Source organism: Tamandua tetradactyla, chromosome 21 (genome assembly GCF_023851605.1).
Source record: "Tamandua tetradactyla isolate mTamTet1 chromosome 21, mTamTet1.pri, whole genome shotgun sequence".
NCBI lineage: Eukaryota > Metazoa > Chordata > Mammalia > Pilosa > Myrmecophagidae > Tamandua > Tamandua tetradactyla.
In genome coordinates, this window is record NC_135347.1 from 34,826,519 (window position 1) to 34,850,458 (window position 23,940).

At 37.2% G+C, this 23,940-nt stretch overlaps 1 protein-coding gene and 1 long non-coding RNA gene across 4 annotated transcripts in view; both read right to left on the minus strand.

Moving 5' to 3' along the window:
* LOC143665564 (uncharacterized) overlaps nt 1-23,940 on the minus strand; it is a 398,448-nt gene that overhangs the window by 74,444 nt on the left and 300,064 nt on the right. The window lies entirely within an intron of this gene.
* Nucleotides 20,183-23,940, minus strand: part of LOC143665565 (uncharacterized) — a 302,502-nt gene continuing 298,744 nt past the window's right edge. The window contains exons 5-6 of the long non-coding RNA XR_013167065.1: nt 23,667-23,753; nt 20,183-21,027 (exon numbers count right to left, since the gene is read on the minus strand). This is a non-coding gene — a long non-coding RNA (uncharacterized LOC143665565). The remainder of the gene's footprint in view (nt 21,028-23,666; nt 23,754-23,940) is intronic.

The following is a 23,940-nucleotide window of genomic DNA, read 5'->3' on the forward strand; positions in this document are numbered from 1 at the left end:
ATTCTATTTACACAAAGTAAAACAAACAGATGAAAATAATCTGCTTGTAGAAATTAGGATAGAGATTACCGTTGGGGGATAATGACTGTACAGGAACATGAAATTGACTTCTGCAGAGTGGGAAAAGTTCTGTCTCTTGGTCTGGGTCCTGGTTATAAAGGTGTGCTCAGTTTGTGAAAACTCACACAAATAATGTGTGCTTTCCTTTGTATACATTACTTTTAAAACAAAAGTTTAAAAAGTCTTTGTTCAAAGAGATTGGAAGTATTTATACTGATTATCTGGGATGAGAAGAGAGGACAGAGATAACTTATTTTCTCTTTGCTTTCTTGTCTTTTTCTGAATTCTCTAGTATCATCAAGTATGGGTAAAACAACTGTACTTTCTTTGTAAATTACCTTTATTGAGATATAATTTACATAGAATAAAATACATCCATTTTAAGTGTACATTTCAATGAATTTTTGACACAAATATGCTTTTTTGAAGTAGACTTTTTTTCAGTAGCTGAAAACTGAAAATATATACTAAGGATAAACTAAGGTTATTTGTTCAGTCTGGAGCCAAAGACAAAGGTACCATTTTGCAACTTAAATTGCCCTTGAGCAATATTGGGTCTGGTGGTCATAAGGAATGAGTAGGCCTTTAAGAAACGGTTTTACCGCTTGTGGTGGATAATTACATGTATCCACTTGGCTAGATTTTGGTGTCCAGTTGTTTAGTGAAACACTAGCCTAGATGTTGCTGTGAAGGTATTTTGCAGATATGATTAATACCTACAATCAATTAACTTCAAGTTAAGGAGATGGCCCTTGATAATATGAATGGGCCTCATCTAATTAGCTGAAAACTGTAAGAGCAAAGAACCGAGGTGTCCTGAAGAAGAAGAAATTTCACCTCAGCCTGCTGTCCTCCGTCATCAATTTCAAAAATGCCAGCCCCCACAATCTCATAAGTCAGCCCCTTCTCTGCAGAACTTTGACTGTTATACCACTCTAGAAAGAGTTTCTCTAAAATTGTCCCACCCTATATCATAGAAATGCATGACAATCAGATCTAAAAAGGGACAAATATCAGCATTGAACCACAGCATCCCTTGGAAGATATTACAGAATAAATTTAAGACTATTCATCTGAAGAATGAGATATTGAAATGTCTCCCATGGCAATCTTCAATCACTACTTGATTAAATCTAATTGCTGAAAATAGTCCTGAAAATGGGAAATACCCTCTGATCACAAGGCAGATATAAAGAGCAATATGGAATATAGATTGCCATCAGGTTAGGAAACTGCTCTCTCTTCATTCCTTCCTTCCTTCACTCATTTCCATCTTTATTAAGGACCTAGAATGTGCCAGACACTGCCAAATGCTGGTATTATGAAAATAAGGAAAAACTTACCTGACCCCTACCCTCATAGAGTTTACACTCTAGTGAAGGTAGGCAGACAAACAAACATAAATTTTATCATTTCAACTGTGGCAAGTGTCATGATGGAAACAGAGTATCCAACTAACAATAAGGGAAGTGGGGAAGATATGTAAGTAAAATGGTCAGGAAAGTTCTCTCAAAGATGACAATTAAGCAGAGACCGGAAGAAAACATCTAATGAATTTAAGGACAGAGAGACTAGATCTTCCAGGTCTAGGCAGGCCTGTAACTTTCCCTGCAGGGTCAAAAGAGGGTGATCTCCTATTTAAAACACTGAAAAAGTATTCAGACTTCAGTTAGAGATTGAAATGAAGCTGATCTGGGCAGGAATAAGGTAAATCAGACTAAAGAATAAAGGATTGACTGTATTTTAAAACTTCTATATAAGACCAAAGGAAGAGATGTTTATTTGGTGCAAAATTTATATTTTTGGTAGCACAATATCCAGTCAAACTCTTACCGGCCAGCTTATTTGAACACCATAATTACATGGAAATTTGAAGAGGGAGTGAGATCTTACTAGTTTTTGCAAGTTGGTGACATGCCCTGAAATATCCCAGAGTCATCCCGGCAGAAGAGTCAAAAGTATTTGCAAAGTCTCCTTGAGGGACTAGGGAAAAATGTGGGAATAGTAAACTTCCCCACCTGGGGGAGACGTGATATTCTTGTAATCATTGGGGACAACCAATCTGATGCGCCAGGCCCTCAATCTTGGGGCTTGCCCTTACACATATACTTCTGCAAAGGAGAAGAGAAACCTACTTATGATTATGCCTAAGAGTCACTCCCTCAGAATCTCTTTTGTTGCTCAGATGTGGCCTCTCTCTCAAAGCCAACTTTGCAGATGAGCGCACTTCCCTCCCCCGACACTCCCTGGGGTGTAAATCTCCCTGGCAATATGGGACCTACTCCTGGGGATGAGCCTGGCCCTGGCATCATGGGATGGAGAAAACCTTCTTGTCCAAAAGGGAGAAGAGATAAGAAACAAAATAAAGTTTCAGGGGCTGAGAGAGTTCAAATAGAGTCGAGGAGGCTACCATGGAGGTCACTCTTATGCACAGTGCAAATATCCCTTTTCACTTTTTGGTGCACTGAAGCAGCTAGAAGGAAATACCTGAAACTGTTGAACTGTAATCCAATAGCCTTAATTCTTGAAGAGGATTGAATAACTATAGAGCCTTTAAGGTATAGTTATGTGATTGTGAAAACCTTGTGACTGACACTCCCTTTATCCAGTGCATGGACAGAGGAGTAAGAAAAACAAAAGACAAAAAACAAATAAATAATGGGGGGGGGGATATGGGATGTTTTGGGTGTTCCTTTTCACTTTTATTCTTATTTTTATTTTTTTTTGGAGTAATGAAAATGTTCAAAAATTGATTGTGATGATGAATGCACAGCTAAATGATGAAAATGTGAACTACTGAAAAAAAAATAAAAATAAAGAAAATTAAAAAAATTAAAAGTCATTTGTTGTCACCTTGAGGGACTGGGAGAAAAGGTAGAACTATTAAACTTCCTGACTTGGGAAATCCTGATATTCTCTCAGGTATTAGGGACTCCCAGTTTAATAAACCAAGCCCTCAATCTTGAGGCTTGCCCTTATGAAACTTATTTCTGCAATGGTGAAGCTAATCCTGCAATCAGTTATGCCTAAGAGTCATCCCGAGAGCCTATTTTGTTGCAGAGACGTGGCTTCTCTCTTTAAGCCAAATCTTCAGATAAACTCCCTACCCTCACCACTACGTGGGACATGACTCCCAGGGATGAGCATGGCCCTGGCACCGTGGTATGGAGAAAGCCTTCCCGACCAAAAGAGGGGAAATAAATGGAACAAAATAAAGTTTCAGTGGTTAAGAGATTTCAAATAGAGTTGAGATGTCAATCTGGGGGTTACTTTTATGCAAATTTTAGCCAGTATACTAACTCCCAACCAACAGTCTTCTGGGAAAAACCCAGGGAATGCCCTGAGCTTTATCTCAGTCTGTAAGGGAATAGTTTGCCTTGACAAACTCTGGGCTCTCTGTCCTGTAACTACTAGTTGACATTTACTTTGAAAATTATTGCTTTTTTCTTCCTTTGCTTTGCATACCTTTGCTTTGTATACATGTAAATACATGTTATATTTTACAATAAAAAAGTTTTTTCTTTGTAAGTTTATTTTTTTCAGAAACTTAAGTCTTCCAGATTGATCCTAGGCCAGATAAATCCTGAAACCAGATGTTCCGGTCTCTCCAAGAGCACCAACCAGATTCATTCCTCTATCCCATTAGGTCAACATCCTTTCCAGCAAGAAGAATTAAGATGCTTATTGCCTAGATATCCCTGAAGCTTGAGAGAAAGATCAAATGAGAGGGAGGAGGTATAACGGAGAAATTAGGATTTAATGAATGATTATGACTACTGACTTATTATACAGATATTTCATTTTAGTTTCTCGTGTTTTAAAATAGCCAGAAGAAATATGTAAAGTTATTGAGCTGTAATCCAGTATCTTTGATAATGATTGTACAACTATATTGCAAAAAAAAAAAAAAGCTTCCCGTGTTTGTATGGATCTACTTCTGGGTGTTTTGTTTTGTTCAACTGATACATATATTTATCTTTCTCTGTCATTACTACACTGTTTTAGTTATCCTACCTCTATTGTAAATCTTAAAATTGGGCAGATTGCAATACTAATGGCTGTAAGAGGGAAAGGTAAAGAGTATGGGATATTTGAGGTTTTCTTTTTTCTTTTTATTTATTTTTCTGGAGTAATGCAAATGTTCTGTAAATAATCATGGTGGTGAATACACAACTATGTGATGATGCTGTGAACCATTGACTGTATACTTTGGATGGCTTATATGTTGTGTGTAATAAAATTACATTAAAAATATAAAAATGTAATAAAATTACATTAAAAAATAAAATAGAGGGTGATCCTCCATTGCCCAATTCAATGATTAGAACAGAGAAAGCATCCAAACTTGAAGAAACAGTGGGAATGAGAGAAGAGAGGCGAAAGGAAGAATTTCATCTAGAATTCTCTTTGGCAACTGTGGGAACAGCAGAGAAAACAACAAGCATCATTTCCCACTTCCTTCCATCACAGCCTGACACATTTCCCAGAAAGTCAACCACAATTTCTTAAATTGTTACCTGAAGGAAAAAAGTATTCCTTGGGTAGCAAGTTAGCAGAATATTATTAAGGAAACCCAGTCTCTCTCTCAGATTTCAGGAACCTCCTTTAGTGAACCAGAACTATCACACTATGACATCTTCTCAAGACTTGCATGAGTGACTTTGTATGAGGAAGAATCTGATTCAGTGTTTAGTGCATGCGTATTTATGTGTGTATGTGTGTGTGTGTGTGCGTGCGTATGATCACTGTTAGAGCAGGCTGTGTAGGCAGAATGGAAAAACAAAACAAAACAAAATATTCCTTCAACCCTCAATTTTTTCCTTTCCTTCCCTCATTCCTGCACCTCTTTTCCATAACTCAATCCCCATAATGTTGAGAAAATGAGAAGAAAAATTGAAGAAAAAAGTTATGGGGAGGGAAAGGGGGAAGGCAAGAAAGTAGAAATGATTTTCAGGATGGTTTATGTGGGTTTAAAAGTGTGAAGAGAAAGCCAAGCTGCCCAGAGGACAGAAGTATTTGTCCTCCAACCTCCACCCTCCTCTGGTAAGTGGCCCACATCCCAAACACTGCACATGATCAATTCAGGCAGTTTTTCGAATGCATGCTGATGCTGGAGCAGAGGAAGGGCAGACACAAAACAATGGAGACAGGCCAGATGCTGCTGTCTTGGAGAAGGGCATTGTGCTGTCCCAATAGACTCAGACCACCTTGTGAGCTGACTACTGGGGAAAAAGATTTTCTTTAATTTTTACTTTTACATCATCATCAAAACACAGCTTTGACTTAGGTTCTGGTAAGAAATGAAAAATTGTTAGGTGAGATGTGGTGGAAGATATGGGTTGGCAAGGGGATGTAAAAGAAGATGAATGGATTTATCTAATGCATTTTACAACAAGACATTTGCCAGAAACTATTATAAATATTTACACATAATCTTTACAAGAAACATAGATATTGCAGTAAGGCTCCCTCCAGTTTGTTTAGGTTGTGCACAAACAGACCACACAAAGGCTAAAAAGATATTAGCAGAGTATACTACTGTCATTTAACACCATTTACAACAATGATAATCCAATATATATTTCATGAAATGTATGAGAGTTAATTGTGCTGGGTAGTAAATGGCAAATGGTATGCATAAATAGTTTAATGGGGATTATTCTCTTTTGATCAATCAGGTTTTTTTCTGATTTTTCTCTTCTTTTTGTTAATTCCTGAACCTGTAACTTTTTCCATGGTAGAGAGCCCCATCTTATCCATCTTCATGCCCCTACAGCAGGAACCAATTCAAAAGGTTGTCAAACAAATGGTTTTTGAGTGAAATAAGCCAATATTGCTAATTTACCCTAAAACTCGCTCTTTCATCGAATTTCATGTACCCTATCATCCATCCATTATAGCTCAAGACAGAAGCCTTCTCTAGGGCCCTTGAAACATTTCTGTTATCTTCACTTCCAGGTTCCTTGAGTCAAGTGTCCAACTAGTTATTGCTTATCACCCACAACACCCACCTCCCTGGTGCCCCGGGGTTGAAGCAGAACCCTGAGATTCACGTGGATGGCCACCAACAATGGTGATGATTCCATCCCTGTCTAACATTAGAATCATAAAACACAATGATGGGCAGACCCCACTCTCAGAAATTCAGATTCAGTTTGTCTGGGATTGATCCCTAGCAGCTGTATTTTTAAAAGTGCACCAGTTAATTCAAATGAAGACAGGGCTGAGAACCATCGGCCTACAGGAGGAACACATGTTCACTAGATGTGGGGAAGAACCATCGCTAATACACGATATGGGAGAAAGGAGAAAACTATAAATATGGACTCTGGGTATCCTAAGGCACAGAGAAAAAGGGGGAAAGTGGAAGTGAGGATGGAGAGTGAACCAGGTGTGCAAGAGGACCAGCCCTTGGCCAGTGTGGGCTTTAAGTCCTGGGGCTTTAATTAAAAGAAGCGGATAGACCTCAGACACACCTCTACCACTGCAAATAAGTGAGCTCCCAGCAGTTCTAGCCAGGACACTAAAGCCCAATTTTAATCAGAAAGGGAGTAGTAAGGCTGGATAACAAGACTGTGGACTTAGGAAAAGTTTAGGAGACTTAAGTGAGGGAAACCTGTTTTTCACCAATATGGTGGCTTTAACACTTTTCTCTTAACCCCCTGCCCCCCACCTTCCAATATCATACTCCCATCTGCTAAGCTAATTATTCTCACTTTGACCACCATCGATTCTCTTCTCTCTGGAATTCCACTTTTACCAAATAGTGACATTTGGTGAGAGTGTTTTGGTAATTGTTATTATTGTTTTATTGTGAATTTACTTCCTAACTCTTTAGAGTGAAGAATTTCCCCCAAGAAAACTTCAAACTCAGGCTTTAGAGTTCAAAAGATATAAGTTTGATACAGATTTGATCATTATTAGCTACATAACCTTGTAATAGCGTCACTGAGCTTCAGTTATTTCCAATCTATAAAATGGAGGTAATAATACCTACCTTGCAAGGTTTTGTGGGTATTAAATAAAATCATAAAAATAATGTTCCTGACAATTGGAAGGTGCAAAAGAAGTACTAGTTTTCTCCCTCTCCAGACAATATCTATCCTTCAGACCTTTTCTAAGATGGTAGTCACTAGCCAACTGCGGCTATTTACATTTAAATTTAACTAAAATTTAAAAAAAAATCAGTACCTCGGTTTCTCCAGACATATTTCAAGTGTTCAATAGCAACTTATATCTGATGCCTATCTTCTTGGACTGCACAAATAGAACATTTCCATCATTGTAGGATGTTCTCTTAGCACTGTTGAACAAGTAGAGATTGTTTAAATGCAGCTACAATTAAGATGGGAACCATCCATGGGTTTCATGACCAGGCAGTGAGGTGTACTGCTGAATCCTTCCATCAGAATGATCTGTGCATAATGCACCTGCTTCTTCTTAGTGTCCACTTCTAGGGAGGAAGGGACAAAAAAAGAAGATGCTGAGAGATCTCAAAATAAGCCTGGCTTGCTCAGCAATTTTGCTGAGTCAGGTCAGGATATGTTTGCCTTTAACTCTATGTAAGCAAATAAAGCCATCCAAAATTGTCAAGCGAAGACGTATTTTGTCATGAATTTTATTTATTATTCACTCACAGACTCTAGACACTGACTTAGGCAACTTTGAAGTCATTTCCCTAGCAACCTGGGCTAAATTAAGTAACATGGCAGCGTCATGAAGCCGGGAGCCTTTCAGAGAACATCTAACCCATCATCTCAGACTTTGAACTTCCCTTTTATCTTCGTTACTGTGCCTAGGCAAGACTGCCAACAACTGTCATCTAATGCCTATAGTCTCCAGGTCACTAGTTCAGGTTATGACTTGTTTAAGCAGGAAAAACAAGCACATGATTGGTCACAAGGTGTGGTTGTACAGGCTGTGCACTGCACAACTCCATGGGGTGTCATTTATAATATGATATCATAAATATGTACATTTATTCTGACAATTTCCCAGAAAATGACAATAAAGAAGGGGTGGCTTTTTCTAATTTGCCCAAAGGTGCTATATAGGTTAGCCACTGGAGGGGCTAGGCTGGCCACTCTGAAGCCAGATAGAAGAGAAAACAGACAAAGGTGAAATCTTTTATCTAGGAGAAATTAAGCACAATCTTAGGAACTGAAGCCAAGGAATGTCCTGGACAAGATTTCCAGCCTTGGTTCTAACAGCTGCTAGAGAGATTCTGCCTCATGTTTTGCTAGACTGGACCACTCTTAGTCTCTGGATTTAGAGTTGTTCTTTACAAATTTCTGACCAGGAACCAATACAGGCAGTATTAGAGTGGGTTTTGGCCTTGCTTTTACAATCACCTGGGGAGTTTGGTTTTTTGTTTGTTTATTCTAGCTTTTTTTTTTTTTTTACAAAACATGTCTCCTTGGGCAGGGCTGGGGCACCAGTATTTTGTAGAAGTGTCTAATGTACAGCAGAGTTGTGTATCATTCCTTCAGGAGATGGAAATAATGGAAAGGATGGGAATAAGGGAACTCTGAATGCCCCAAGTCTTGAACAATTTCACATGGAAGAATACATTTTAAAGGTATTCAGACAGGCCCTTTTATCATTAAACCAAAGATAAGCAGGGAATAGAAAGGTTTTTTTTTTTTTTCAAAATAAGAAATATAATCTGGTATTCATGATTGTGAAGGTTTTCCTTACTCAAATTTGAAAATTGAAAATTACACTGCCTATATAAGAAATAACTACAAATTTTATTGATAAATTGTTCTGAAATGTTCAAGTGGAGCTTTAAAGTACTGAAAGAAGGGAGGAAGAAAATAATGAGAAAGGAAAAGGGAAGCTAGGCCCATTTAAGAATAAAAATCAGCCTTTCCTAAGCATCTTGCAGTTGACCTGGGAAGTACAATTACTCACTGTAATTTAGAACAAGGGAAACTGAGACTATCTTCCACAACTAGGGCTTGTTTATTTAGAAGACCTCATAAATACCTATTAAATAAACCAAGTATGGTCTATTCTAGCTTGTCTTAAGTGAGAACTGCCTTGTCATTTTACTCAGTTCAAGAGTGCCCTCTGAATCATGGTTTGTACTCAATTCACTTTCAGATCTAAGATAGCACGTTCCCATGAAACATCTCTGGAGTCAAATATGCCCAGCAGATCCTTTCTGTACTTGGCATAGAAACATGAGTCAGTGTTTTACTCTGTTCTTTTGCCACCCAAATTTAGTGAGAAGTGTTCAGAATTCCCAGAAAAGCAGACATTCTAACTGGTTCTTAGAAAAAAGAGCCAATCTCATAAGTGCATGCTGTATTTTCAAATGCATGTTCTAAGCCTAAAAATACACATCCACTTTGAATTCATCTATGGCTCTACTTTTATCTACTGATGAAAGATGCTAAAAAATTTAAGAAGAAGAACATATCTTCTTCACCTTCCCCCATGTCAACTTATCCAAATCCTTTAGCACTTTCAAAAGCCAGTTTACCTCCCACATCTTCTATTAACTTTCCCCATTCCAGAGTAGCCTTTTCACACCCAGGATTCAAATTTATTGTCTGGCCCAGTCATTTAGGACTTGTTCATATATCTTAACATGACACCTCTTATAGTTATCATGCTTGCATTTTTACCTGTTATACCACCACAGCAAGTCTTTAAAGCAGGTATAGTTTTCCTTCTTCAAATATAAAAACACAGTCCATGTGGAATAATACACACTTTGAAGCATTTACTGAGTATTGGATGAATTCATTAAAGAACATTTCACATACACGAACAAATTTTATCCTGTATTTTCTTTTCCAAAAAAGTGAAGGCAAAAGATATAAAGTGAGGTGCCCTGCTTTTCTCACAAATGTAGAATGCAAATGGCAGGAATCCTTAAGTTCCTTTAATTGTCATTCCTTTATATTTTAGATGATTAACTTCCCCTTGTCTCCTAACTGTAGCAGGAGGAAGCTAACAGGAGCATGGGGGATCTCCAATGCTCTTTCAGTAGAGGCATGTGTCTCTAAAAGAGACAACGAGGAGTGTTGTCTTAGTATGCTAGGGCTGCTATGGTAAATACTATGTATGTGTTGGCTTAAACAACAGGAATTCCTTGGCTTTCAGTTTTGGAAGCTAGAAGTAAGACCGTGATTTCTCCAAAGTTTGCAGCATTCTGGCGATGGGGAATCTCTCTGGATTTTTCAACCTCTGGCTGTTACTTCTGTGTTCAATTTCCTCTGTTTATAAGGACTTCAGCCATATGTATTAAACCCACCCTGATTCGATTCGGCCTCATCTAAATAGGATCTTCAAAGATCTCACTCACAAAAGGGTCCACACTTTAGCTAATAATAGCATCTTCAAAAGTCATATTTACAGACTTCAACATGTCTAATAGAAGGAAACATGATTCAATCCTCAACAGTTGGCAACTAAACTATGGTGTGCCATTGATTATGAAATACATCCCAAATTCAAAGATGTTAAAATGTGAAAAATTAATGTCTTAAAATCAATGAAACATGGTAAGTAAACATGATCTTTTAAAACAAAGTTAGTGAATTCCTTCATCAAAATATTAAAATACTATCATAAATCAGAAAACAATTTGCCTTTACAGAGACGTGCCTTAGAACTGCCTCTGAAGCATGAGTAACAAACCATGCCTATGATCTTAGAGGGGACTGATAATAACCTATAATAAACTGAGTCCCAGTCCACATTCCCAGAAGGTGAACTATTCAAAAGGAATAAAAGTAATGGTGTCACAGCCTTCATTTCAAAAGAGCATCAGAGTTGCAAAATGCAGTTTTGAAAGACTGCATTGAGTTTCATGTTACAGAAAAAATATGAGTTTCACATTATAGAAAAAAAAATGAAGTTGGTGTGATGTCACTCACTAAGGGTCTTTACACAGCATAATCACAAAGTGGTCTACACTGAGCCCTTGGGGGTCATAACTGGCCTCTCATCATATTCTACAAAGCTGCTATCCCTTCTTTGTATCAATTTGCATGGACTTTATCATACCCTTTTTGTATTATGTTTAGAGTGTACTTGTCACTGGATGGCAAGGAACGTGCTTTGTACAGTAATGTATTTCCCTAGATGCCTTTCCCAGTGGCTTACATGTTAAGGAAGCACTCAGAGAACTGTGAAGAGTGCTTTGCTCATCTATTGCTCATCTAGATGAGCAAAGATCTGACCAAATGAAAAGCAGTATCATCACTTAGTTCTGGGGTCAGCAGTTACCCAGTGGATGAGAAAGAACAATGCATGCGATTGCTGCTTGCTTTGCAGAATGTTAGCAGAAAGAGGGGTGAGTAGCGGAGTTCATGGGAGAAGGCCAGTGAAGAGTGTCTTTTCCATTCACTCTCACTGTCTGACTATGAATGGAAAGCAATACTAAATATTATTTTTCCCCCATCTGGTGTCAATAGCAAATTCAGCAATCTTTCCTTCTATCCTTCCCATCCCAAGATATTCCAACTTTCTTTAACTGTGATGTAGAATCACATATGTATTTCCCAGGTGGGGAAGATTTTTTTAATCTAGACAATGTCTGCTGATCTGCTGATGTTCCTGTGTATAATTTATAACTCATTTAATCCAATGCAATAGAATTATAGGAATCCCTCTACACATGCACAGTGGCAATGTGAACAAATTTAAGGGGACTCTAGAATTGCTTTTTACACATATTAAGTCATGAGCCCAGGATATTTCTAAACTCAGATAAGATAACAGAATTATTTTGGTCCCACCCTGGAATTCTCTTTTTCAACAAGACCTAAACATGAGTATAGAGAGTGTATTAGTTTGTTAATGCTGCCAAAATGTAATAAGCAGAAATAGAACTGCTTTCAAAAAGGGAATTTATTAAGTTACAAGTTTGCAATTCTAAAGCCATAAAAATTTCCAAACCGGGCAAGCAATGGTGGCTCAGTGGCAGAGTTCTTGCCTGGTATGCCGGAGACATGGGTTCAATTTCTGGTGCCTGCCCATGAAAAAAAAAAAGTTCCAAACTAGGCATCCAGAGAAAGATACCCTGACTCAAGAAAGGCCAATGTCTGTCACATGGGAAGGTATGTGGCTGGTGTCTGTTGGTCCTTATTCCTAGTTTTGTTGCTTCCAGCTTCTGATGCCAGTGGTTTCCTCTCTTAGCATCTGTGGGCTTTCACTTAGCTCCTCAAGGATACAACTCTGGATTTTGGCTTGTTTAGCATCTCATGGGGAGGCACATGGGGATGTCCACTAGGCTCTGAATCTCCAAACATCCCTGTCTAGACATCTGTTCTGTTGACACTCCAAGCATCTACTAATGTCTGTATCTCTGAAGCATCTGTTCTCCGAGTGTCTGCATCTGAGGTTTCTCCAAAACATTTCCCCTTTTAAAGGACTCCAATACAATAATCAAGACCCACTTGGAATGGGCAGAGTTACATCTCCATTTAATCAAAAGTTCACACCCACAACTGGGTGTGTCACATCTCCATGGAAACAATACAATCAAAGGTTCCACCCTAAAAAATAGGTCTGCCTCCACAAGATTGGATTAGGAATGAAAACATGGCTTTTCTGGGGTATATAACAATTTCAAACCAGCACAGGGAGGACCAGCCCAAGGTAGCAGAGTTCTGTAAAACTACTACAAGTCTGTACCTTCTAGAAGTGCTTCAGATGCCATTGTGGTGTCCCTTTCCTGCTCCACAATAAATTACAGTGCCATCTGGGCCACCTGTTCTGAAAATGCACTAGGAAAAAGAACACAACAGCATGCAGACCTGCATCATGCCTCATGTGTGGGAAAGAGACCAGAATCTGCCATTGTTATCAATTAAATAACCAACCTGTACTGAATTCATGGTGCTTCATCCTGTGACAGGGGGGCATTGGGCTAGGTTTCTGTGAAGGAATACTGCAGAATATTTAGACCAAGTATGTGATCAGATCATAACGGGAAAATAACAAGGAGGTAAATATGTATATTTACTTTTAAATAACCCATTTACTGGCTTTCAAAAATGAAGCAGCTATTTTTATATCTGAAAAATGTCTTGTGAAGTAAGCAAGAATAACTATCTTATAAATTGTTTAAATGACCCATAAATTGCTTGAAAACCAGGAAAATGTCCTATTCATATTGATATCCCCATGGCTTAACACAGTTTTGAGTATATAATAGGTATTTGATACTGAATGTTTGCTGAATAAACAAATAAATGAATATCTCGCATGAAGATGGAAGCCACCTAAATTGGAAAACCCTTAAAACTTTACCTGTCATAGCCTCCATCCAAGTATTATAGCATTTGATTTCTGTGGTTTGGGTCATTTTATACCGCTACCCTGGGCACAGCTAATTGGTCCATGAATTCATGCTAAGACCAAAAGGCATCATATATAAGGAAAGTCAACTTCCCATTGGGTACCTTATCTTAAAATGGATAGATAGGAGAACCTTTACTGGCCAATAGACTACACTGAATTGTGTCATTGAGGAAATGTGAATTCAACTAGCACAGAGAATAAGGTGACAAGTCTTGCTGTCATGATGCTGTGCCTTTGGAAGGCCAGTACTGAGAGGGGCTAATTGCCAGATATGCCTTTATCATATTAATCCAGGCACAATTTCCCCAATCTTGTTCTGAAACATGAGCATAGATGCCGCACAACAATAGCCTGAGAAAGGCTGACATGGCTACACAATAATAATCTGAAAAATGCTGAATGGCATGTCCTTTCTTGGTTAGTGACAATACCCACCTGAACATTAAAGCCTCTTAGATATCCTGCTCATGTAATAAATAAATAAATAAATATGCTAGTTTAACCCTATTTAGCAGAGGGTCCTGAACCTTTCGTTTTGCAGCATATTCATCAACTGCCAAAAATGTAGCATAGGACACCTGAGTTGAAAACTGGCACCCTAAAGTGACCTGGATCTGTTTCTTCACAATTTAAATGTATCTAACTAAAGTCTTGCCTCAATTATGGGGCTTACACATTTTATCCTCAAGAAATAAGCCTCATAGTTTTGAAAATGAAAACAGTCTCAAAATTAGACCAGGGGTTTTAGGGGACATCCGCAACTGGACACACATTGTACACCAGTCTAGAACAGGTGGAATGGCCAAGATCATAGCACAGAATTATAAATAAAGCTCCTGTCATGGTTAGGGACATGTGTCAACTTGGCCAAGTTGTGGTAGCTGTTTAGCTGATTGGGCAAGTACTGGCCTGTCTGTTGCAATGACGACATTTCATAGGACTAGGTCATGAGCACGTCAGCTGCATCCACAGCTGATTCCATCTGTAATCAGCCAAAGGGGAATGTCTTCTACAATTAGTGATGCTAAATCTAATCATGGGAAGCCTTTTAAGGAGGACTCAGAGGAGACAGGCCCCATTCCTGCTTTGGCTGGTGAACAGAAGGGAGAAGAGTGGTGTACACATACAATGGAATATTGAGCAGCTGCAAAAAAGAATGATGTGGGGCATGCAACTAAGTGAATGAACCTCAAGGACAGGACGTTGAGTGAAATAAGCCAGGAACAAAAAAACAAACATTACAATGCTCACTAATATGGACTAAATTCAATGTGCAAACTCTGAGAATTGAATTCAAGAGCATAGATTATCAGGAGAAAGCTTTTTGCAAAGGTTCCTAGATTGTAAGCTCTTACAGCTGTCATGTCCATTCCTGAGTTGTAACTGTTATTTCTAAATTCTGAGATTCTGAGTTCTTGGTATATAACCTGTCATGCCTTGGAACTTCAGGTATCTGTGTGACACCTGAGACTCAGAACTAGAATTTTGCAGCTATGAAAATAAGCATTACCCCACACAGCAACTGCTTAAAAAGTTGAAAAAGTGATTAAACTTCAATTAGAGATATGAATGAAGCTGATCTGGGTAGGACGAAGGTATATCAAACCAAAGTGTACAGGATGTTATTGACTGCATTTTAAAACTCAACTTCTGTGTGAGATCACAGGAAGAGATGCTTATTTGGTGCAAACTATACTTTCAGTAGCACACTATCAAATCAAATCTAATTTGTATGGTTAGCTTTATTTGAACACCATACTTACATGGAATCTTATATAGATAGTGATAGCTTGTTCGCTTGTGCAGGTTATTGTGATGCCCCAATATAACCCAGAGTCAGCTGGACAGAAGATTTAAAAATATTTGCAAAGTACCCTTGAGGAATTGAGGAAAGAGGTGGAAATACTAAACTTTTCCACCTGGGGAAGACCTGATATTGCAAACATTGACTACCTATTTAATAGGCCAAGCCCTCGATCTTAAATTCCTTCTGTAGAAGAGACACTAAAATTACTCATACTTATGCCTAACAGTCACTCCCAGAGACCTCTTTTGTTGCTCAGATGTGGCCTCTGTTTCTAAGCCAACTCCTCAGGTAAATCTACTACCCTCCCCCTATGTGGGACATGACTCTCAGGGGTGTAAATCTCCCTGGCAATGTGGGACCTGACTCCAAGGGATGAGCCTGGCCCTGGCATCGTGGGATGTAGAAAGACTTCTTGTCCAAAAGGGAGAAGAGAAATGAAACAAAATGAAGTTTCAGTAGCTGAGAGATTTCAAATACAAGAGGTCATTCTGGAGGTTATTCTCATGCACTATATAGATATCCCTTTTCAGTTTTTAGTATATTGGAGTAGCTAGTGGGAAATACCTAAAATCTTGAACTGTAATCCAGTAGCTTTGATTCTTGAAGATGATTGTTCAACTATATAGCTTTTAGCTTTTTTTTATTGCATGGGCAGACACAAGGAATCAGGCATGGCAGGTGAGAACTCTGCCACTGAGCCACCACAGCCTGCCCACTATACAGCTTTTACAGAGTGACTGTGATAACCTTGTGACTGACACTGCCTTTATCCAGTGTGTGGACAGATGAGTAAGAAAATAAGGACAATAAATAAATGATAAGAGGGGCTAGGGAGTATGGGATGTCTTGGGTGTTCTTTTTTACTTTTGCTTTTATTTTTATCCTTATTTTTATTGTTTATGGAGTAATCAAAATGTTCAAAAATCGATTGTGATGATGAATGTCCAACCATATGATGAATCATTGATTGCATACTTTGGGTGATTATATGGTATGTGAATATATCTCAATAAAAATACATTTAAAAAAAATTAGACCAGACCCCTTTCTATAAAGCAGTTACTCAAATGGTAACATGAGTCAAAGCCTTGGACTGCAAAATTTTTAAGACTTCATGACTTCATTTAGGAATCCTAAAAACAACTTTGGATATCATCTGTTAAAAATGCAACTTTCACAATGTTCCATTGTCAGGAAGATAAAAGTTCTTTGGGTTGGTTTATTTTCATTAGTGCCTTGGCAATAAATATGTAAACAATTTTAAACTAGGCAAACACACATGCTGAGAATAATAAAATCCATCTTAATTGCTGCTCTACAAGGAAAAGAACTCGGAGTAACTTGTCAAACAAGCAAATGATCTATGCTTTTTCTTGTCACTTTTCTTCTCCTCAGTGAGCTTAATAAATAAAATTGATAGTTTTGGAAAGAATTTTTGCTCCGCTATTCCAATTGTAACATTCCTTCGCTTAAATACCAGTTACCACAACATTCCAAACTTTGAAGCAAAAGCTGATTCCTGCATTTATTTTGACATGTATCATAAAGCAGCATCGATAAAGTTCAATCCATTAGCCCTGGCTGGAGGTTTTCCTGATACACGCCTGTTTTTTACTTTTTTTTTACTCCACTCCTTCTTCCCCCTGCCCCCCCCATTCCACTCCAATGTATTATATTCATGGTAGGAAAATGAATTCTTTCCACTTTTTAATGATTTGATGGTTGCAACGTTAGTTACAAGGAATTGAAACTTTTAACCCTTTTAAAAATACTAATTAGGATTACGAATAACTGAGTAGAAATTTTTGCAGTGAGAAAACACATCCAATAAAGGAGAGAAAAGGTGAGAATGGACTAAAGTTGCAGGAATATAAAATTCATGATCTGGTGGAGATAAAAGTTAGCATTCTAAAGAAGAATTCATAAAGAATTCATAAAACTTCAATTCCCACTTGCTCCCAAAATAAAATAAACTATTTCTGAAATCAGAAACTTTTCTTATACATCAGTCAATACATACTTCTGTAACAGAATAACTCCTAGCAAGATTTCAACCATTCTACCTGGAGTACAATTGAAAGCAAATTTTATGAAAATGCATATACATGGCCAGCTTTCACCCCCAAGCACTAAGTAACAAATGGTTTTTGAATACAGATATTATTAACGTGAGGATATAGAGATAGGAATTAAATAAAAAGGAAATATAGCAAAGACAGATATAAATTTCAATAACCTGTTAGCATCAATGAGTAGAGTTCTAGAAGTAAATGCTTCTACTAGGGAAGAAAATAAGAGGCTGAAGGAGAAAAGGTATGGAATTTAGTTTTCACACCCGTTCTTTGTGTATTGCTTGAATCTTTTAGATTAGGTCCTTTGTTTCTCTATTTTGTTTCTGAATTGAGTGAGAATATAAAATCACCTAAATAAAATGATGTAAGACATACTAAAAGAAGAGAAAATAGATCTATTAGTTTTGTGCTCTGGAGCAGCCAGGAAAATGTCAGCACATGGACACTCTATAAAGAAACTAGAAGATCATGTCCATGTTATCTGTACATGCTATAAACAAGGTTTTGTGTCACACCCTGAATTGTTTCAGAGATAAATTCTTACAATATTAACATTAAAGTAAGGATTGGGATTCATGTTTTTAAAAAAAGAATTAGAATTTAAACAGTATTTTACCAGTTTGAATACACACCACTCTAACCACTCTGCTCCAAGGAGTGCCTGCAACGTGCCGCAGGGAAGACTGCTTTTCCTCCTTCCTTATAGTGGGTACATTTTACCCAGCCTCTCCCATAAAATATTAGAGGATGAGAAATGACTTTGATGACGCTTATACTAAAATATATGAAATTTTATAGCATTCCTTTGAGATGTAATATGCGGTCATAGTTTTAGTTGAATAAGCCTCTTGATTTTAGATTTCTAATTTCCAAAATATTAAATTTCAAAGATTTTCAATAGAACAAATGCAACTTTTTTATTTAAAAAAAAAACGCCCTAATCTCCAAAGCATTTATTGTTCATTACCCATTTTTCTTCGATTTTTTTGTGAAACGATTGAATAACAATAAGAGCAATAAGGGAACTACTTAGTACCATATAGTAGGTACTACGCCATATTTACATACATGTTCACTTTAAAACTCCATGACAACCTTAAGAGACTGAAGAAAGGAAGGCAAGATAAAGAAACCAAGACTTGGAAAGGTTAATGATTTGCCCAAGATCACACAGCTTTCAAGAAAGCCAAACCAAGATGCAAATTCAGGTCTATTTGGCTCCATTGCCCACATACTTTATACTAAAAAAATACAACAACAACAAAAGAATATGACAAATGTCATAGGCATTATCACTTACCCATAAAAGAAAAAAGTATTCCAATTATGAACATGTAAATGTTGAGGTGAATTCACAGAAAAATTTAATGGATAGGAGAATATTGCACTTTAGATAACTAGAAAATCTCAGAAACGTTTGGATAACATAACACCCAATCCCTTCCATTAGCCCAAAGTTCCTAAAAAAAAAAAGAGAGAGAGAGAGAGACTTCAAACGCTCTAATATCCCACTAATTGTTTCAAGGATCTCTATTTTACTTTCCCTGTATAGGTGCACATCTAATGATGACGGGACAGAGGTACACATATGATCAAGGTTATAGGCAATCAAACATATTTACATTCCTACAAATTTCAGTTTTTATGAATACTATGCTCAAATGTAGGCATCAGATAACTGTTAAACATTTTTGATTTTAGGAAGCTGAATTAAAAGCCAGGGCTATATATGCAAAGCAATTGTCTAAGCAAGATAAGACCGCCATCTAAGTGGTGAAATTTAAGGCATATAGAATACTCTCTTGCTCAAAATGTTTTCTGTTCTTGTTCAAGTGTCTTAATTACACTGTGTCACATTGACCAGAATTTCTTTTAGATATTGATTTGGGAAACTCGAATGATACTATAAGCCATTCACCCTTTAGTATCAATTAACTTAACAAGATTACCCCCCTTTCCAGCAGGAGTGGGAGTTTCCAGTGATTCTCAACTGCACATTACAATCACCTATGAATATTTTTATATCATGCCAATGCCTGAACCCTACCTACTCCCAGAAATTCTCTGGTTCTGGGGTTACCCAGGGCCCAGGCATCTGTGTTTTTTAACAAGCTCCTCAGGTGATTCTGGAATGTTTTAGGCCTGATAACCGCTAGGTGAGATGTACTCTGCCTCCTGTGAAAAGAGGCGTGACTCTATTTTCTGAATTTTTTTGGCCTGGGATAGATTAGATTCTTTCATAGTAGGATGTTTCAGGAGACATAGCAACCACTACAGAGCCTACTTTGAAATGAGAAAAGAAAGTTGTATAAAAAGGAAGTTAAAGAAGAAAAAAAAAAGAAGGAAAGAAAAAAGACTACATTTTGGTTATTTAAAAAGAAAACTGGCGTGGAGTATTGGTGGTTCAGTGGCAGATTTCTCGCCTGCCATGCCCAAGACCTGGGTTCGATTTCTGATGCCTGCCTATGCAAAACAAATTAAAAAAATAACAAAAAGAAAACTATCTGACTTCTTTAGAGCTCAAGAGACATGATTTCATTTTCTTAAGTATTTAAATACGTCTCACTATTCACTACTTCAAACTGCATACTTTCTAACAGCCTATATGTCTTTAACTAGCATACAACAGCTGGTAAATGATAGGAGTTAAATCTTAATTATCAGATGCCTTTCACTCTGATATCATTAGAATTTTAGACTACAAAGCAGGTTCAACAACGAACACATTTAATTTCTATTTATTTTCATCCCATTTTATCAATAGTTCATATCTGCAATAAATGAATCAACCCAGTTGGCTTCCTATATTTCAGGAATCTAGGTCAGAACATTATTACTGAAAGATGTTAAAAACAGACATCAAACATCACCTAAGGTTCCATTATCAAATTTAATATATAAATAGCTCATTACATTGAAGTGTGAGGCTTACCAAGAATTAACATTTAACTCTCTCTGCTGTTAGCTTTCTGTGCAATCTGGATAGGTTGCTTAGCCTCCTATCCAATTATTAATAGTCAACAACTATTAATACTTACCTTATCTCCCCAGAGATCTTGTTAAAGGATTTTGTTATAATATTTATACATACTGGAAAAATTCTAAAATACAATATAAATGTAAGCTAAAGAGAAGCATTCATTGACTGACAGATTCTGTCAGGGTTAAGTAAAAGTAGAGAAAGACCAGACACAACTTTCATTGATCTACTTATTCCTAGATTGTAGTTTTATATCTCATTCTTGACTATTTCAGGGAGGATATTTGGGAAACCAGATAGAAAAGAGTTTTTCTAGGATTTCAACTATTATATGAAGACGGAGAAATAACTTCAATACTCTTGAAGTTGGCCTTATAAGGGATGTTGCTTGTCAGCATTCTTGGTGCGAAGACCATTCCTTTTCTAAAGAGCCCAGAGAATCACCCAACTGAGGCTCTTCTCCGTGTATTTTGAGGGGACAAACCCAGTTGCTAATAATATTACTTGTATTCATGAGATATAGACAAGGAGGCGGCCCCCAATCATTCCTTTGAACCACGGTTGGGCTGGTTAGGTCTGAGGTTCTCTATGGCCAGCATGAGCAAATTGATAGATGGCCGTGGTGCACCAGTCCTCTTCTTATTTCATCTCCTTTCACTTTCAGATAACAGCTCCCAATTTCCAGGATTCCTTTAAGAGTAAGCATGCATTTTCTTTGGTTTTACTTATTGTTATTCCTAAAGAGGACTACTATTTTTTTTTCTGTCCTTCCAATGAAATCTGGGATCCTTTAGACAGAGAAAGAAGTTAATAGCAAAATGGTTAGATATACTTGCTAGATGTTATCCATTTCATCAGACTTCTGTTCTCTTGAATAATTTCTTAAAATAACAATGGCACTAACAGGCATGATAAAGAGCTTCATTCACTGATGTTCGCATCCCTGGAAAAACTTTACAATTATGTCACTTACTTATATAGGTGTTATAGTAAGTCATGGCTTTGCAAAGAAATTAGTTTATCTGGAGTCTTGATTTATGGATCAACTACATTTGAACATTGGTTTTGGTGCAAAACAGAAAACAGTCCAGGAAAGAGCAGTTTCTCAACAGGTAGGAAACATTGGTAAGCATTAAGATTATTGGCTGAGTTCAGACAAGTTGGATAAATAAAGCTCTGCCCAAGTAAAGACTGTTCAGTGCACCATGTTCTAGAACTTGAGCTTTCAGAGACAGATGTAGTCCCATTCTACTCTCTTGGGATTGGTCCATATCTAGGTTTCTTCTCTCCTATTGTTGCAAGTAGAAAGGTCATACTTCAAAAGGGATCTTTTTAGAGGACATGTTGATGGAATCTGCTAGTTGCCTTTCTTCTATCTAGTCTACCTTTTTTTTTTTCCTTCTTTTTACTAAATGAATCCTGCTTTTATTCAGGTTATCTATTAAATCTTGCTTTAAAATTATGTTTCCTGCTCTTTCTTACTGTTGCATCTATGATACAATTCTAGCCAATAAGTAGAAATTGTTTTTCAGGTTCCAAAAGAGTTTCATTTTTAAAGGGAAGGCTGACTCAGAAGGTATGCGTCTTACCACCTTTTGCCCTTACTTTCTCCTGCCTGGAATGGGAACATGACAACTCTAGTTATGGTGGCTATCACAGAGCTTGAGGATGAGAATTGTACACACGGGGTGGGAGAGAAGAAACCTAGAAGGTTCTGGGTCCCTGATGAATTTGCTGAGTCACCATGTTGACTCTGACCCGCCTACTGTAGGATTTGCTTTATGTGATAAAAGAAAAAAAAACATTTATTTTCTAAACCTCTAATTTGGTGGTCTCTGTGACTTGCAGCTAAATACAAATTTTAACTTTTTACAATTTTTTGTTGTGTTTAGAACAGTTCACTTGTAAATCATTTGTAGACCTCTTTCAAAAAACTACTGATATTTCTAATTTGCTTTGGAAGTACCCTTAATTTATCATAATTTGTACAGAAATGATGGGCTCACTTGGAGATAGAACAACCCTAATGGTATTTATAGACATCTATTGCATCTTTGCCATATGCCAGTGGCTGAGCTAAGTGCTTTAAATTGATTATTTTTATACAACAATCTTATGAAGAACATATTATTATTATTACCTCTCTTTTAAAAGGAGAAAAATAAGGCATGGAGAGTTTGAATAATTTTTTAAGATCATATAACTAAGGGTGATTAAAAATTGGAACTCTACTCACACTCCAGAATTCTTTAATAAGCACACTATAGCCCCCAAGCCTATTCTATACATGGCTTCAAAAAGGCCTATCCACATACACTTCAAAGTAAAATTGCAGACAAATAAAATCAAACTATAAATTATGAAGGCAGATGTCCTGTTTATTTTAAATATTTTTTCACCAACATTTCTCTCTGTTCAATGTAATTTTATTCTGGTCTCTAAGAATTGCCTCATGAAAAACAAATCTGGAATGGTACAAATTAAAGTGGCATAAGGCAGCTAGGTGACGTTATTTAGTCCCTGGACAAAATGGTGAAGGGGTAAACAAAGTCAACCTTTTCTCCAAAATAGCTACAATTACTTTTATAAGCTATAGAAGCCCTAAACAGGAGTCTGAATTTTCACCCACCAAGAAATGAATGGAAGTGTACCCACAGATTAGGAAATTTTAGAAATGTAAACAGGCAATTAAATTTTCATAATCAATCTGGCAAATAAATTAAGAGGCCATTTATTGGCTCAATATCTGAAAAGCAAAACATCTGCTTTGCAAAGGATCACTTTTTCTCTAAGAGTATTTCTAATACAGGAATATAAGCATGTAAATGTTGGTGCCTTTTGATCATTTCATTTTGAATTACTTAGGTCTTATTAAGAGTTAAAATTTGGCCCTTTAAAAGCTGAAATAACTGCTTAATTATTTAAAGAAAAAAGTTACCAACATTAAAACTAATCAAATTAAACATTTGTTTAATTATTAAGCCTCTTTTTGCTCTAACTCATTTCTATCTGTTTTTTTTTTTTTTTTTTCCTTTTGCATGGGCAGACACCGGGAATCGAACCCGGGTCTCCGGCATGGCAGGCAAGAACCCCTCCTGCTAAGCCACTGTGGCCCGCCCTGGCTTTACTGTTTTTAAAGCAGTTTTACTGTGATACATTCGCATGCCATAAATCCATCCAAAGTATACAGTCAATGGCTTTTAGTATATTCACGGTCTTGTACATTCATCACCACAATCAATTTCAGAACATTTTCATTACTCCAAAAAGTAAAACGCTATACCCCTTAGCAGTCACCTCTCAATCCCTCGATCCTCCCCCAACCCTACAAAATGACATGTCTATTTCTGTCTCTATAGATTTATTTGTATTCACATTTTATATAAATGGCCTCATGTAGAGACAAGACTCTCTCATTAAAACTTACTTGTTTTTTTCTCTCTTTATCCTCCACTGACATGGTCTAAATGAAATACACTTTTAAAATGGGTCCAAAAAGGGTAAGGGAAATAACCTAAAGAAGCAAAAGTCGGGGTGGGGGGAAGAGGGAGGGAGAGAGAAAGGGAAAGAATATTAAGATTAATAGAGATCCTCAAAATAAAGGGAAAGCCAAGAATGCTGTAGCAATAACTATCATTTTTGGCAGGTGGATCCATGGCATTAAAAGCATAAAACAGAGAGCCGGGAGGAGGGTCTTACCA